Here is a 13259-nt window from a genome sequence, read left to right as displayed (position 1 = left end):
GACCTGGCGGAAGTCATGAGCCCTCGGAGTTCAGGTTTTCCTTCTGCAAAGTGGGGAGGCCGCCCTGGCGCCTGCCCCGCCCACCCCCCAGCTCCCCTGCTCCGGTCAACCAAGCACGGTCCCTCAAGGCCCTGCGGACCCCCGATGGGGCGGCGCTGGTACTAGGGGCCGGGCCCAGCAGAGCCACTTGCAGAGGCCACCCGGCCTCCCTGCCTCCCGGCCTTCCGGGGCCACATCCTGAATTCAGCGGATGTTTACTGAACACTTGATCTGGGCTGAGGCGTCCGGGATGCAGCTTTGACTCACTCAGCGTTGATCAGAGGCCCCTTTTCTTCCCCCTCCAATTGGGAAGTTGGGCACTTGGGTCATCACTCCGAGGCTCTGGATCTGCTCGAGGCCTTTGCACAGACAGTTGAGGAGTCTGTGAGCTTTGGCTGCTCTTCTGGAAGAGGTCCTCTGTTCCCTCCCCTGGGGTCGAGCTGGGGTTGGGCTTTCTGGCCTGAGTGTTTGCAGCTGTAACTCAAGGCCTGTGACCTTGTAAAATGGATAGAATCCTGTTAGCAAAGGAAGGTCGAAGTTCTTAATGTGGAAATTTTGCCAAATTATGGGTCTGGGGAGGGAGAGAGAGGCTGTGTAGGAGGAAGGAGCTTGGAGTTGGAGACCTGAGCGGAATTTTTACAGCTGCCTCTCTTATCTTTGCAGAGTATTCAGAGCGGGGGTGGGGGTGGGGTGGGGGGGGGTGGAGTATCGCTGCTGGCCTGGGGCCCTGCTGTTTACCCCGTCAGGCACCCGAGTAGGCGGTGGGGTGGGGAGGTGACCTGGGCCTGTGTCCGGGCCTGTTTCTAAACCAGGGTACAACCTCAAACACCTGCAGGGTCACGTAGGTAACGATGAACCAAGTGGATCTGATACAGGAAAGTGGCCTTTCATTTAACTTGTAATTACATTTCACAGAAGAATCACTTATTTTGTTCCCAAACACAAATTATTACGTGCTTGTCGTGCTTCATTCCATGTGGGCTTCTTGTGCTGTTTGTCCCAAAGTCCGTTCTCTCAACATAGGCATTCTCTGCCTACTGAACGCAGAAAGCCATCTTCCTTCCCATAAGGAAATAGGCCTTCTTCCACTTTTTCTTGAATCATCTGGTTTGCTTGATATTCCTTCCATTGCTCCCTGCCTCGTCCCTCACCAAAAAGAAAGAAAAGGTAGAAGTTTCTTTCCTATTCCCCATAGGACAAAAAAATAACAATGCAAGAGGTGCACTGAATGGGACCCAGCCCGGGAAGTGGGGGGCAATGGTGTAGTCGGGCTCTGGCAAGCTCCAGGGGCAGGTGTGCGGGCCCTGTGTTGCATCTTTCGATCTTTCAAGAGAGGCTGGGAATCCGGAATTTTGTGCAAAATCTCCAAATTATTAACGTACTGGCAAGTAATTTGAAAATGCTAAAACATCTTCCCAGCCAAACAATCTATCTATGGGCTACCTCTGAGCCATTTTTGAGTTTTTCTCTACGAGGATAGCCTGTGAACAAGAGGATGATATTCTAGTAAAGCGAAAGAGAGGAGGTATATACACCAAAATTGTGGAGTATGGAGAACAAGAAAGAACCGGGCAAACGTATTCATGGTGAAAAATGTTAAGCTTTTAGACTTCCTTTAATAGAGATCATTTAAGGTCAAATGATCTATTCATTTATTACCTGCCATATTGACATCAGTGAGCATTCTTTATTCCATGTGGTAAGTTTACACTGTTGGGTTAAAGGATAATGATGATTTTAAAAACCTTTCTCTTTTTAAAATTTTATTTATTTATTCATGAGAGAGAGAGAGACGGAGACAAGAGGGAGAAGCAGGCTCCATGCAGGGAGCCCTATGCGGGACTCGATCCCGGGACCCCGGGTCACGCCCTGAGCCGAGGGCAGATGCTCAACCACTGAGCCACCTGGGTGTCTCTAAAAAAACTTTTAAAGTTTTCCTGAATTAGGTAGTATGCTCCTGTTTTGAAAAAGAAAAAGTGAGAACAGAATTTTATATTGACAAAGTCTCCCTTCCCATCCCACTCCCAGAATCCGCAGGAGAGCCACTGTGAACACTTTGAGGTGTATCCTTACAGATAATTTCTTTGTAATAAGTTTTAAAAATAACTCTTTATGCCATTATTTGGTTGCTTCACCAAGATTATATTGATCTCTGTCTTTATACCTGCTCATTGATTTATAAGTGTGTATTTTCCCCCAAATTCTGAGTTCAAGTCATGTTTGCATTAAGACTGTTGATAGAGCCATTTGATGGGATGAGTGCTGGGTGTTATATGTCGGCAAATTGAACTTCAATTAAAAAAAAAAGGCTATTGATAGAGCAATTAAAAAATTTTAAAACAGAGTAAAAACTTTCAAAACAAAGAAGCAGTATACAAATCTCTAGTCTAACACATTTATTATGATTGAGAAATAAATTTAGTATGAGATTCCATTCAGCCAAGACAAAAGGCCACTGGATTTTTACCTTTTCCCCCCAAATGACACTTACTCGAAACTCTTTATTCCCTCAGTTAAACATTACCACTGCTGTAACGACTCCCTTTTTCCCCTGGGTCCACCTTTCAGAATAATCTTTGCTATCAGGACATTTTTGTTTTACAACATAGTAATTCAAGAGTAGAGTTGAAATGTTGGGAGAACCTTGTGACAACACATACACATGTAGCACAAACAAGTCTGAACTGGCTACGTTTAAGTCACACGTTAAAGGTTAAATGACTTTTTTCCTTATATGGATACTTGTTTACATTTTCCAAGTCCAAAAGGGAGCAAATATTTTATCTAAAGGATGGACAAATGAGAGATCAAAGTACAAGTAAGTGTTTTTTTTTCCACGTTCTTCACCCTGGCCTTTGTGCAAATTAGTATATATTTTTCTATTTTCACATTTCCCTTATTGTATTTAACTGGGAGAAAGGTGCGCCACAAAGTTCCTGAAATGGTTATATTCTCAACTGTCTTAGAAAGTGGTTGTCTGGGGATCCCTGGGGGGCTCAGGGGTTTGGCGCCTGCCTTTGGCCCAGGGCGTGATCCTGGAGTCCCGGGATCGGGTCCTGCGTTGGGCTCCCTGCATGGTGCCTGCTCCTCTCTCTGTCTCTCTCTCTGTCTCTCTCTCTCTGTCTCTCTCTCTGTGTCTCTCATGAATAAATAAATAAATCTTAAAAAAAAAAAGAAAGAAAGAAAGCGGTTGTCCTTAACTCATGTAGGCAGTTGTAGTGGCGCTAATACAAATGTTAATCTAATTAAATTGATTGAAGATGTAAGGGGATAAATCTGTTTTATGGCAATTAAAACACTTCAGGAGAAAAATACGTTTGAAGAGCTGATTTTCAAAGACTTCGCGATAGATGATCCGTGGTAGGCAGGACGTGGTCGCACAGTGACTCATACCTCAAGGAATACTGGGACCTGCCCTGCGACCTGGCCTAGTCCTGAAACACGGCCATCCGCTGCTAGGCTCCTGTTCGCTCCTGTGTATTTGACCAAGTAGAGATGCGTATCTTCTTATCTGCTAATTATAAGGTGCCTAAATAAAGGAACTTCTATTTAACCATGTGATTTGTCAGCACTTTATGTAATCCTCACCGCAACTCAGTGAAGAAGGTATTATAGACAAGGAAGCGGAGTCTGGGGGTGAGGGTCACGGGCTTGCACAGCTGCGGGTGGCGAAGAATCTAAAGTCACTTCTGTCCCCAAAGGCTCTCCTCTTTTCACACCTCCACCACGGGCTTTGTGTCATGGGACATGTCCTAAAATCCGGAAGGTCCCTAAGGGGACCGTGTGTTTACTGACCGACTCGCTGAGCCAGAGGGTTTCTGCATTTCCAGGCGCTGAGGCCTTTCCATGCACAGCCGCCACACCCACTCGAAATGTCTTAGTTGGTCCTTCGCAGCATTCATGACGCTGGGGGTGCATGAGGAAGGTGTATGGGGGTGTGCTTCCCGCACCCCTGCGAGGTGGACGGGAGATGCCCAGCAGCAGCTCAGAGCCCTGGGTTCAAGTTCTGGCCTTGTCACCCAGCTTCTGTGCTCCTGGGCCAGTTGTGTAGCTTCCCTGAACCTTTGCTTGCACAGTGGGAGAATTAATCGCCATCTCATAGGGCATTAGCATTTTTAGCCCAATACGTGACATGGAGCCACCAGGAAAGTGTTTCTCAAATTCACATGAGAAAGATTTAAGGCTCTTCTCTGTTCCAATATAATTCATTTTTACCTGAATTATTCTTATGTAACTGTGTCCTGTTGCATGAACTATTCAGTCAAATACAGCAATTAACTTTACCTGTTCATTTTTTTTCTTCAAATGTAACATATTCCTTTTGACAGTGAAGACCTATAGACGGATCTGTCTAGAAGAAAAGTACACTGAATATACATTTAGTTTTAGGTCTTTGGAAAGCAAATGACTGAGATTTCTTTTGTGGACATTGTAAAGAACCTCTATTTTTAGAAACAGGAAAATCCTCATCACTGTTTTTAATTCTAATATTTCCTAAGCTTCTAGGCACTTCTCTGTAAACGAGAAGGAGAGAGCAGCAGAGGATAGAGGGGATGAAGAGAAGACGGGTGAAAGAAGGCAGGTAAGACACTGGGGCATGGGAGGGGAGTTCACTTGCCCACCCTTGTTTGGGCAAGGATCCCACGGAGCACCTGTGTTCATCCAGTCCCCTCCGCAGGTGTCCCTGGGATGACAGGAGACGAGTACCCATAACCCTCAGCTGCTTTTTCTGGCTTGTTCTCAAGCAGGCATAGACTCCTCAGCAGATTAAGGGTACGTCCCTGGTACAGAACCAAGCAGCTGAGAAAGTACCGCCACGTCGCCCTGGTGCAGGAGCCACAGCACAGGCCGAGCCGCCTTTCCGGGGGGCCTGGCCCGACAGGTGTGGACAGCTGGCCGGGGAGGTGGGCAGCAGGACCTGGCAGGTCCTTCCACTTGTGGAGGGCGTGTGGCAGCCCAACGACACGGGGACACGTGCAGAGTGGACACCAGCCTGGGGTGGTGCTTTTATGGGGTGCGGACCCCAGGGAGAGGCCCTCCGGCCCGACCCTGCAAGTGACCCCTGCATCCTTGTGCCCCTGCTGCGTCTTACAGAAGCCTGCCCTCGCCGTGAGCTGCCCACCTACTCATAGACCTTCTTAGGGTGCTATGTGTGGAGAAAAGACAACTCCTTGCGGTGGAGGAAACCCACGGGAGCTCAAGCTTGATGTGGTGCATCAAGCTCGCCTGCCTTCCTTGTGTATGCACAGATGGCCCAGAGTGACTGCCCGACACCTGGGAGGAACCAACTGCTCCAAACAATGGGACTAAGATGAATAAGCAATGTGATGTGCGGGTGAGCACTGGGCATTATGTGTTGGCAAATGGAATTTAAATTAAATAATGTAAAACAAAACAATATGATGAACCAAGAAAACTCAGAGATAATTTAGGAAAGAAAACAGATTTTTTTTAAATTCTGGTTGATAGCCTCAGATTCAAAAAGGAATGAGATTTATAGAATAAGTACAAAGCTTTATGCAAAAAGAGAAAAGGAGGAAATCATTAGAAATTAAAAATAGGACTCTCCTCAAAATTAAATAAAAAGATTTATTTAAAAGTAGAGCAAAGAGGGATGCCTGGGGGGCTCAGTGGTTTAGCACCTCCCTTCAGCCCAGGTCAGGATCTCTGGGTCCTGGGATCGAGTCCTGCATGGGGCTCCCTGCAGAGAGCCTGCTTCTTCCTCTGCCTGGGTGGGTCTCTGCCTCTCTCTGTCTCTCATGAATAAATAAATAAAATCTTTAAAAAAAAAAAGTAGAGCAAAGAGACAAAAATAAAGTATAAGAGGAAAAATAAGTGACCTTAAAGATGGATGTCAAGGATGTCAAGTATCTTTCTATTGACAAATCAAGCAAAAAAAAAAAAAAAAAGAAGAAGATGAATAGAGGGGGAGGAGGGAGAAGGATATGGATTACTTAACGATACAATGAAAGATTACTGTATTTCTTGTCCAATAGAAAAAGAAAGGTAGGGCAGCCCGGGTGGCTCAGTGGTTTAGTGCCTCCTTCAGCCCAGGGCATGATCCTGGGGTCCCGGGATCAAGTCCCACGTTGGGCTCCTCGCATGGAGCCTGCTTCTCCCTCTGCCTGTGTCTCTCCTGCTTTCTCTTTCTCTCTCTGTGTCTCTCATGAATAAATAAATACAATCTTTTTTAAAAAAAAAAAAAGAAAAGAAAAAGAAAGGTAACCAGAAACTTAAAAAAAAGAAACAAAAACTTGCATAAGAAAATAATTTCCATATATGACACAGTCAACTGTGGCATGATTCTGAGGAATTGTTGGAGTAAAAGAAAATTAATTTTAGGGGCGCCTGGGTGGCTTAGTCAGTTAAGTAAGCATCTGCCTTGGGCTCAGGCCATGATCCCGGGGTCCTGGGATTGAGCCCCGCATCGGGCTCCCTGACCAGTGGGGAGCCTGCCTCTCCCTCTGCCTCTCCTCTCCCTGCCTCCTGTGCTCTCTTTCAAATAGATGAGTAAAATCTTTAAAAAAAAAAAAGACAATTTTACTTTCTTAGGTCATTTTCTTTGAGTGGTGGCATAATGATATATCATTTGTTTTTAGTTTTTAAAATTAACTACTAAGCAAAGTTCAGAAACTTTTTAATAAAGCCATACAACAAGGACAGTGCAGCTGTAAATGTAAATGTTAGAAATATTTATAATTAAAAGTCTTGGTGTGGTTGAAAAAGCCGGGAGTTGGTAGAAAAGAGGTGAAAGTGGAGGGTTCTTATGTCCTCACTTATAGAGAAGGAGATAAAAACATTGTCTAAAAGTTATGACAATAAAGGGAATTTAATCATATTATATGAAATTATATAAATTATATCATTTGAAAACAAGCCATAGTGTCACGGAATTCCTTATCTGTTATAATGCATCATTGAGAGAAATTGTCTCAGATTGCTAAATCAAGAAATAAGCATCAGTAGTAGTGAGAATTTGGTGTAGCCGGCTTACATGAGCCATTCTGGTAGATCCTAATAGTTAGGTGACTAACAGTTACTAAAGGCTTTTATCTATTTAGTGACCGCTCATTCTTCTCGAATACAATTCTTAAGGAGCCCAATCATTGAATTATCAAAAGAAAAACTTATCCTGCTCATGTGGAAATTCACGTTTAGGAAGGCCTGGGCAGACTTTTTCAAAAAAGGAATCTCAATGGCCATTGATTTCATTAAACATACACCAGATCGCCTTACTTTGAAAGTGAAAACTCCATTTGTGTAAAGTGGGGGGAAAATGCTGTGTGCTCTTAGAACTGTATCCAAGTTAATTACAGTATTTATCAAATAATTATCAAATGTCATAATGTTTTATTTATGTTTTACTATTTACATCACATGCAGTTGACTATGGTTTAAAACTATGGTCATTTGCGTCTGGTACTTCTTTTTTTCACTCCTCTAATTTCTAATCATCCTTTAATTCTCTGTCACCCTTCTTTTTCCTAGCAGTATTTCATTCATATTCTCCAATGTTTTACATTTTTAATACTTTTGGTCCATTGATCTTTAGGTAAATAAACGCTTAGCCGTGCATACGTGCCTTAGAAACAGCCTCACGTAATAGGTTCAGAATGATGACATGTGCCTAAAATAACACGTTGTAGAAATTCTAAGCTTAATTGACAAGAGCTAAAGTAAATAAACACTCAGGAAGACACCGACTGACCTGGCAGTGTCAATATTTATAGAATAAGAGTTACAGATTTCACGTGATCATTAGCAGCTGGTGCTGTCATTGGCTGGAGGGGCCTGAGGATCACACCCGCCCAACCTAGAGGCAACCACCTGAGCACCAGGAGTAAGGAGAGGAGGCCACCAGCTGAGCCTCAGGGGTAAGGAGAGGAGGCCACCAGCTGAGCCTCAGGGACAAGGAGATGAGGCCACCAGCGCCTCAGGGATAAGGAGAGGAGGCCAGCACCTGAGCACCAGGGGTTAGGAGAGGAGGCCACCAGCTGAGCCTCAGGGCCACAGGAGCAGAGGGCATCCCCTCTGGTCGGGGGACGGTGGGTAGAGCTGGGACTTTGCATTCACTGCCCGTCGCCCTGAGTGCATCCAGCAGTAGCTGCACCAGGGAGCTGATGGTCCTCTCGGGAAGCACGGGGACAGTCAGGGCGGGAGGCAGGCCCTGGGGTCCTACCCGCTAAGCCGGGGCTCTGGGTCCCCGCTCTCGTGCAGCTGCCCCGACCCTGGGCAACATGTGGCCTCGCTGAACGGGAACCTCACCTGATGAACCAACAAACAGGGAGGAGGACTTCACCATGGGACACCTCGGGGGGTCCTCCAGGGTTGACAGCAGAGCCCCGGGCCCTGGGGTTTCTCCTTGGGTGCTCACAGGCCTGGGCGGCCTCGCACCCCACTTGGCAGGTGCGGAAAGGGAGAGCCCAGGAGGTGGACGGATCCCAGTGACTGATCAGCACCAGCCACTGCCGAGGCTCGACCAGGATACACAAAAGATCCTGAAGAACATGGATCTACTGAGATCCTGTATCTTGCCTGAAGGGACACAGATCCATAAAAAGAAGAAAGGAAGGAAGGAAGGAAGGAAGGAAGGAAGGAAGGAAGGAAGGAAGGAAGGAAGGAAGAAGGAGGAGACAAAGAACAAGAAAGAAGAAAAAGAAAGAAAGAAGAAATCAGAAAGCCCCCTAAGAAAGAGAAAGAAAAGAAAGCCGCCCCCCTCCCTCCCTCCCTACAGCCCTCCCGAAGAAAGATAAGAGAAAGAAAGCCCTCAAAAAAGAGACGAAAGAAAGAAAGAAAGGAAAAGAGAAAGAAGAAAGAAGAAAGAAAGACATTACTTGGCATTTCCCCACAATTTATTTATCTCATTAAAACTGTTGAAAAAAATTACATCTTAGGCAGCCCGGGTGGCTCAGTGGTTTAGCGCCACCTTCGGCTCAGGGCGTGACCCTGGAGACCCGCAATGGAGTCCGGCGTTGGGCTCCCTGCATGGAGCCTGCTTCTCCCTCTGCCTGTGTCTCTGCCTCTCTCTGTGTGGCTCTCATGAATAAATAAATAAAATCTTTTTAAAAAATTACATCTTAATCTCATAAAACTGACACTACTATCTCTTACGATATATCACTTTATAGGATTTTTTTTTGTTTCTGGATAGTTTGAGTCATGCGGTGCCTGCTGTGTGCCCGTCTCTGATCTTTGTACAATAGGATCAAAACAAATAGGCTATCAGGGATATTCAAGGTATTTCACGAGATACCTTTACGTCATCATATGGTTTTGCTATGGTTGAGATGTGCGTAGGGCGCTGTGCGACATCAGAGAGCAGCGCTGGAGTTAGGCCTGCCAGAGTGGAGGGAAGGCAATGCTTCAGTTCTCTCTCTTCTGTTTCTTTGTCTAGTGGTATTTATTTGCTTATTTAAAAATCCCAAATAATACATGAAAATATAAACAAGAGAGTAAAATTCACCCAGAGATGATCACAGTTTGATGTTTTGGTGAACACCCTTCAGGCAAATGTGTATATGTGCATATATAGACACAATTTTATATAAATGTGGCTACACTCCACATGTTATTCCGTTCCTTGATTTTTTTTCACTCAACAATATATCCTGGATTATTCTTTATCGATGAATTAGAAATTATATCACTTTTCACGGTTATAGAGTATTCCCCCTACATTTTCTACCTTTAGCTAGCTAGTCTCTTTTCAAAATACAGTTAGGTTGTTTCCCATTTTCTTGCAGTTTTAAATAATCCTGTGTTTAATATGATTGTATATATACCTTTGGATTCTCGGGCAATGACTACTACCGAGAAGTCTCTACGAGATTTGCTAGACCATAAGTGACACACAACTGAAATTTTGATTCCCAAGTGCCAGACGGCTCTCCAGAAAAGTCGCGCCCATTCATGCTCCCGTATTTTCCTGTGCCTCTGCCAACACTGAATTTTATCTGTCATGTCTTTGCCAGTCTGACACATGAAAATTTTTTCATTCCAGTGTGTGTTCCTTAAACATATTTTCACATGTTTTTGTCTATTTAAGACTTTTATGAATTATTTATATTTTCATTGCCATGTTTATCACCATCTGGTTGATTTATAAAAGATCTTTTGATACTAGGAATATTTGCTTGTCGATTATTATTTCACTTCTTTGACTTTATGTTTTTAAGATCTTGGAGTCAGGTCTAGCAGTCTTTTCTATTTTGATTTTGACTTTTGTGTGGGTTGTAAAAAGTCCTCTCCACATTAAATTTTTAAAATTATTTTATTTTTTATTTAAATTCCCTTAGCCAACATAAAGTTCATACTTAGTTTCAGATGTAGTGTGTAATGATTTATCAGTTGCATATAACACCCAGCGGTCAAGATTTCTAAAAGCTCATATTTTCTTTAGTTACTTTTATTTTTATATTTAAATATTTAAGCCATCTAGAATGAGCTGTGATATAAAGTAGGGTTTGAATTAGCTTCCTATCTTGAATGATATTTTTTCCATGTGATTTTAAATACTATGTAGAGTAGTGATTAAGGGAATGGGTCTTGGAGGTAGGCTATTGGGGTCCAACTTCTGGTCCCAGGGCTTACAAACTAGGTCTGATTTCTTATATATAAAATGGGGTCAAATATCTATCTCTTGGAGTTGTCAGAACTACATACATTAATATATAGAGAAGGATTAGGGGAACGCATGGCACATTATCAGAGCCCACAAAGTAGTAACTATCATTGGGTGCCCAATTCATATTTCATGTGGGATTATTTCTAGACCCTATTCTGCTACGCTCAAGTCTAGAAGTTCATGGGTCAGTATCTATTCTAACTATAACATGTGTGGACAAGTTCTCTCATTCTTTTTCAGAATTTTCCTAATTCTTCTAGCAATTTTATTATTCTAGATAAGCTTTAGAGTTATTTTTTTAAGCTTTAGAGTTATTTTGTCAATTCCTAACAAGCTCATTGAGATTTTGATAGTCATAATAGAGAATATATATTATTAGGAAAAACTGATTTCTTAATAATTTTGAATTTTTCTTTCTGTTACATAAGTATGTCTACATGTCTTTCCATTTATTTGAGTTTTCTTTCTGTTATTTAATAAATCTTTATAGTTTTATTCTTTAGGTCCTTCTCATTTCTTGATACTGAATATTCTGAGCTAAGTCTTGAAGGATGAATAGGAGTAAGCCAGACAGAGAAAGAAAAAAATTAGTTGTGTCTCTTTAGCTAGTTCTAGAAATAATATTCTTTAGTCAATCCACCTAAGATATAAGTAGTAAATTGAACTGCCAAGAAAAAAAATCTTTCTGCAAAGGTCTTTCCTACAAAGAAGTGGAGTAAGGCAGGCAGCCAATGCAAGAAATATTTATGCAGCTGTTGCCTGACCTAATCCAGGAAGCTTCTGGGCACTGGAAGCGATATACATGTTCAGCTTTTTCTGAGCCTACTGACTTGTTTAAAAAAAAAAAAATCAGAAGCCCATTATGTTTTCGATCTGCATGTATGAACCAAGGGATTTGAATACAGATTGGTGGGGGGGGGGGTGTTTTGAACTGAGCTGACCCGGACCTAGGCAAGTTTGTGAGGCAGTTCCAATTTTTTTTCGTTTGCCATTTGACCTCATTTCGGCTCATGCTGCCTCAACTTCAGAACCATGACTTTGGAACACCATCGCTAGGGTTTAATTTCCTGCCCAGGTACTCATATTCTGTGCCCTAGTCCAGCTAACACAAAACAGAGCCCTGTCCCTCAGAGGTCTGGCCGTGAATAGCTGGTCCTAGTCCACCGGGGCTTAGCCGAGGGGTGAAGTAAACACTCCCTGCTCCCCCTCAGAACGTAGCACCAGATCCCGACTTGTCCTTCAGATCTCAGAATTTTAAAGAGATTTATGGTACCCCCCCCCCCATGTGACATCTTATTACTATTCTTTATGCCACTTAGAAACATAGGGTTGCATTTCCCTTCCCTAAGTCCTTTAAAAACACCATGTATACTTGGGTGAGGGAGTTCGTGTCATCCTCAAGGCAGGAGTCCAACCTATAATTCAAGTGTTGAAAAAAACAATTAGGCCAATGCTTTGCTCTGCTCTACTGGCCTAATCTTAGGATCTTAGACCTTTTTTGAGTCAACCAGGAAGACACAATTCATCCAGTACTGTCCGCGCGTTAATCAAAACATGTGTACCTCCCGACTTAAAAAAATACTGGCTGTTTCATTAGTAAAGCAGTTTCTTCTATTAGTCAACATAACCTTTACAGGGACTGTAGGAAGAATTCCAAAAATTAGAATTAGAAAACTAGAATACAATAAGTGAAAAAAAAAGAGTTGGTAATTTATTATGCAAAAACCATAGATCAAAAAGGGCCTACAATTAGGTTGTGGTGATGGTTGCACAGTTTTGTGACTACACTAAAAACCATTTTATCGTACACTTTATTTTTTTTATTTTTTTAAAGATTGTATTTATTTATTCATGAGAGACACACAAAGAGAGGCAGAGACCCAGGCAGAGGGAGAAGCAGGCTCCACGCAGGAAGCCCGATGCGGGACTCGATCCTGGGACCCGGGGTCATGCCCTGGGCTGAAGGCAGGTGCTCAGTCACGGAGCCCCCGAGGCGTCCCCTATCATACACTTTAAATGGGTGAAATGTATGGTATGTGGATTACGTCTCAATAAAACCATTTTTAAAAAGCCACTGATATTCAAAGAGCCAAGGAAGAAAGGAAGGAGAGAGAAAGAAGAAAGAAAGAAAGAAAGAAAGAAAGAAAGAAAGAAAGAAAGAAAGAAAGAAGGAAAGAAAGAAAAGAGAAAAAAGAAAGAGAAAGAAAGAAAAAGAAGAAATACAGAAAGACAGAAAAGAATAAAGAAAGAACAAGAAACTACACCCATAAGAACGTAACTAGATTACCTTCCGCTCATTAGCCTATAAGCTCCTATCCTATCCATCTCTAGAGTTAAAATACGGAAGGAAGGAAGGAAGGAAGGAAGGAAGGGAGGAAGGGAGGGAGGGAGGGAGGGTAATACTCAGTGTAATTCGATACAGTAACTGAAGGCTCCAGATAATGGCAGTGGTGAGAGTAGCAGGAGTGGCTTCTTTGCAGTGGGTAGTTTGTGTGAACTCTCATTCAACGTAATGAAGGAAACACGATTATCATCTATTCCACAAGGAGAACGTGCTGCTTACAGAGGTCACGTCCACGGGCCACGGCCAGGCAGG

This window comes from Canis lupus, chromosome 37 (assembly GCF_011100685.1).
Source record: "Canis lupus familiaris isolate Mischka breed German Shepherd chromosome 37, alternate assembly UU_Cfam_GSD_1.0, whole genome shotgun sequence".
Taxonomy (NCBI): domain Eukaryota; kingdom Metazoa; phylum Chordata; class Mammalia; order Carnivora; family Canidae; genus Canis; species Canis lupus.
Note: the sequence above shows the minus strand (reverse complement) of the source record.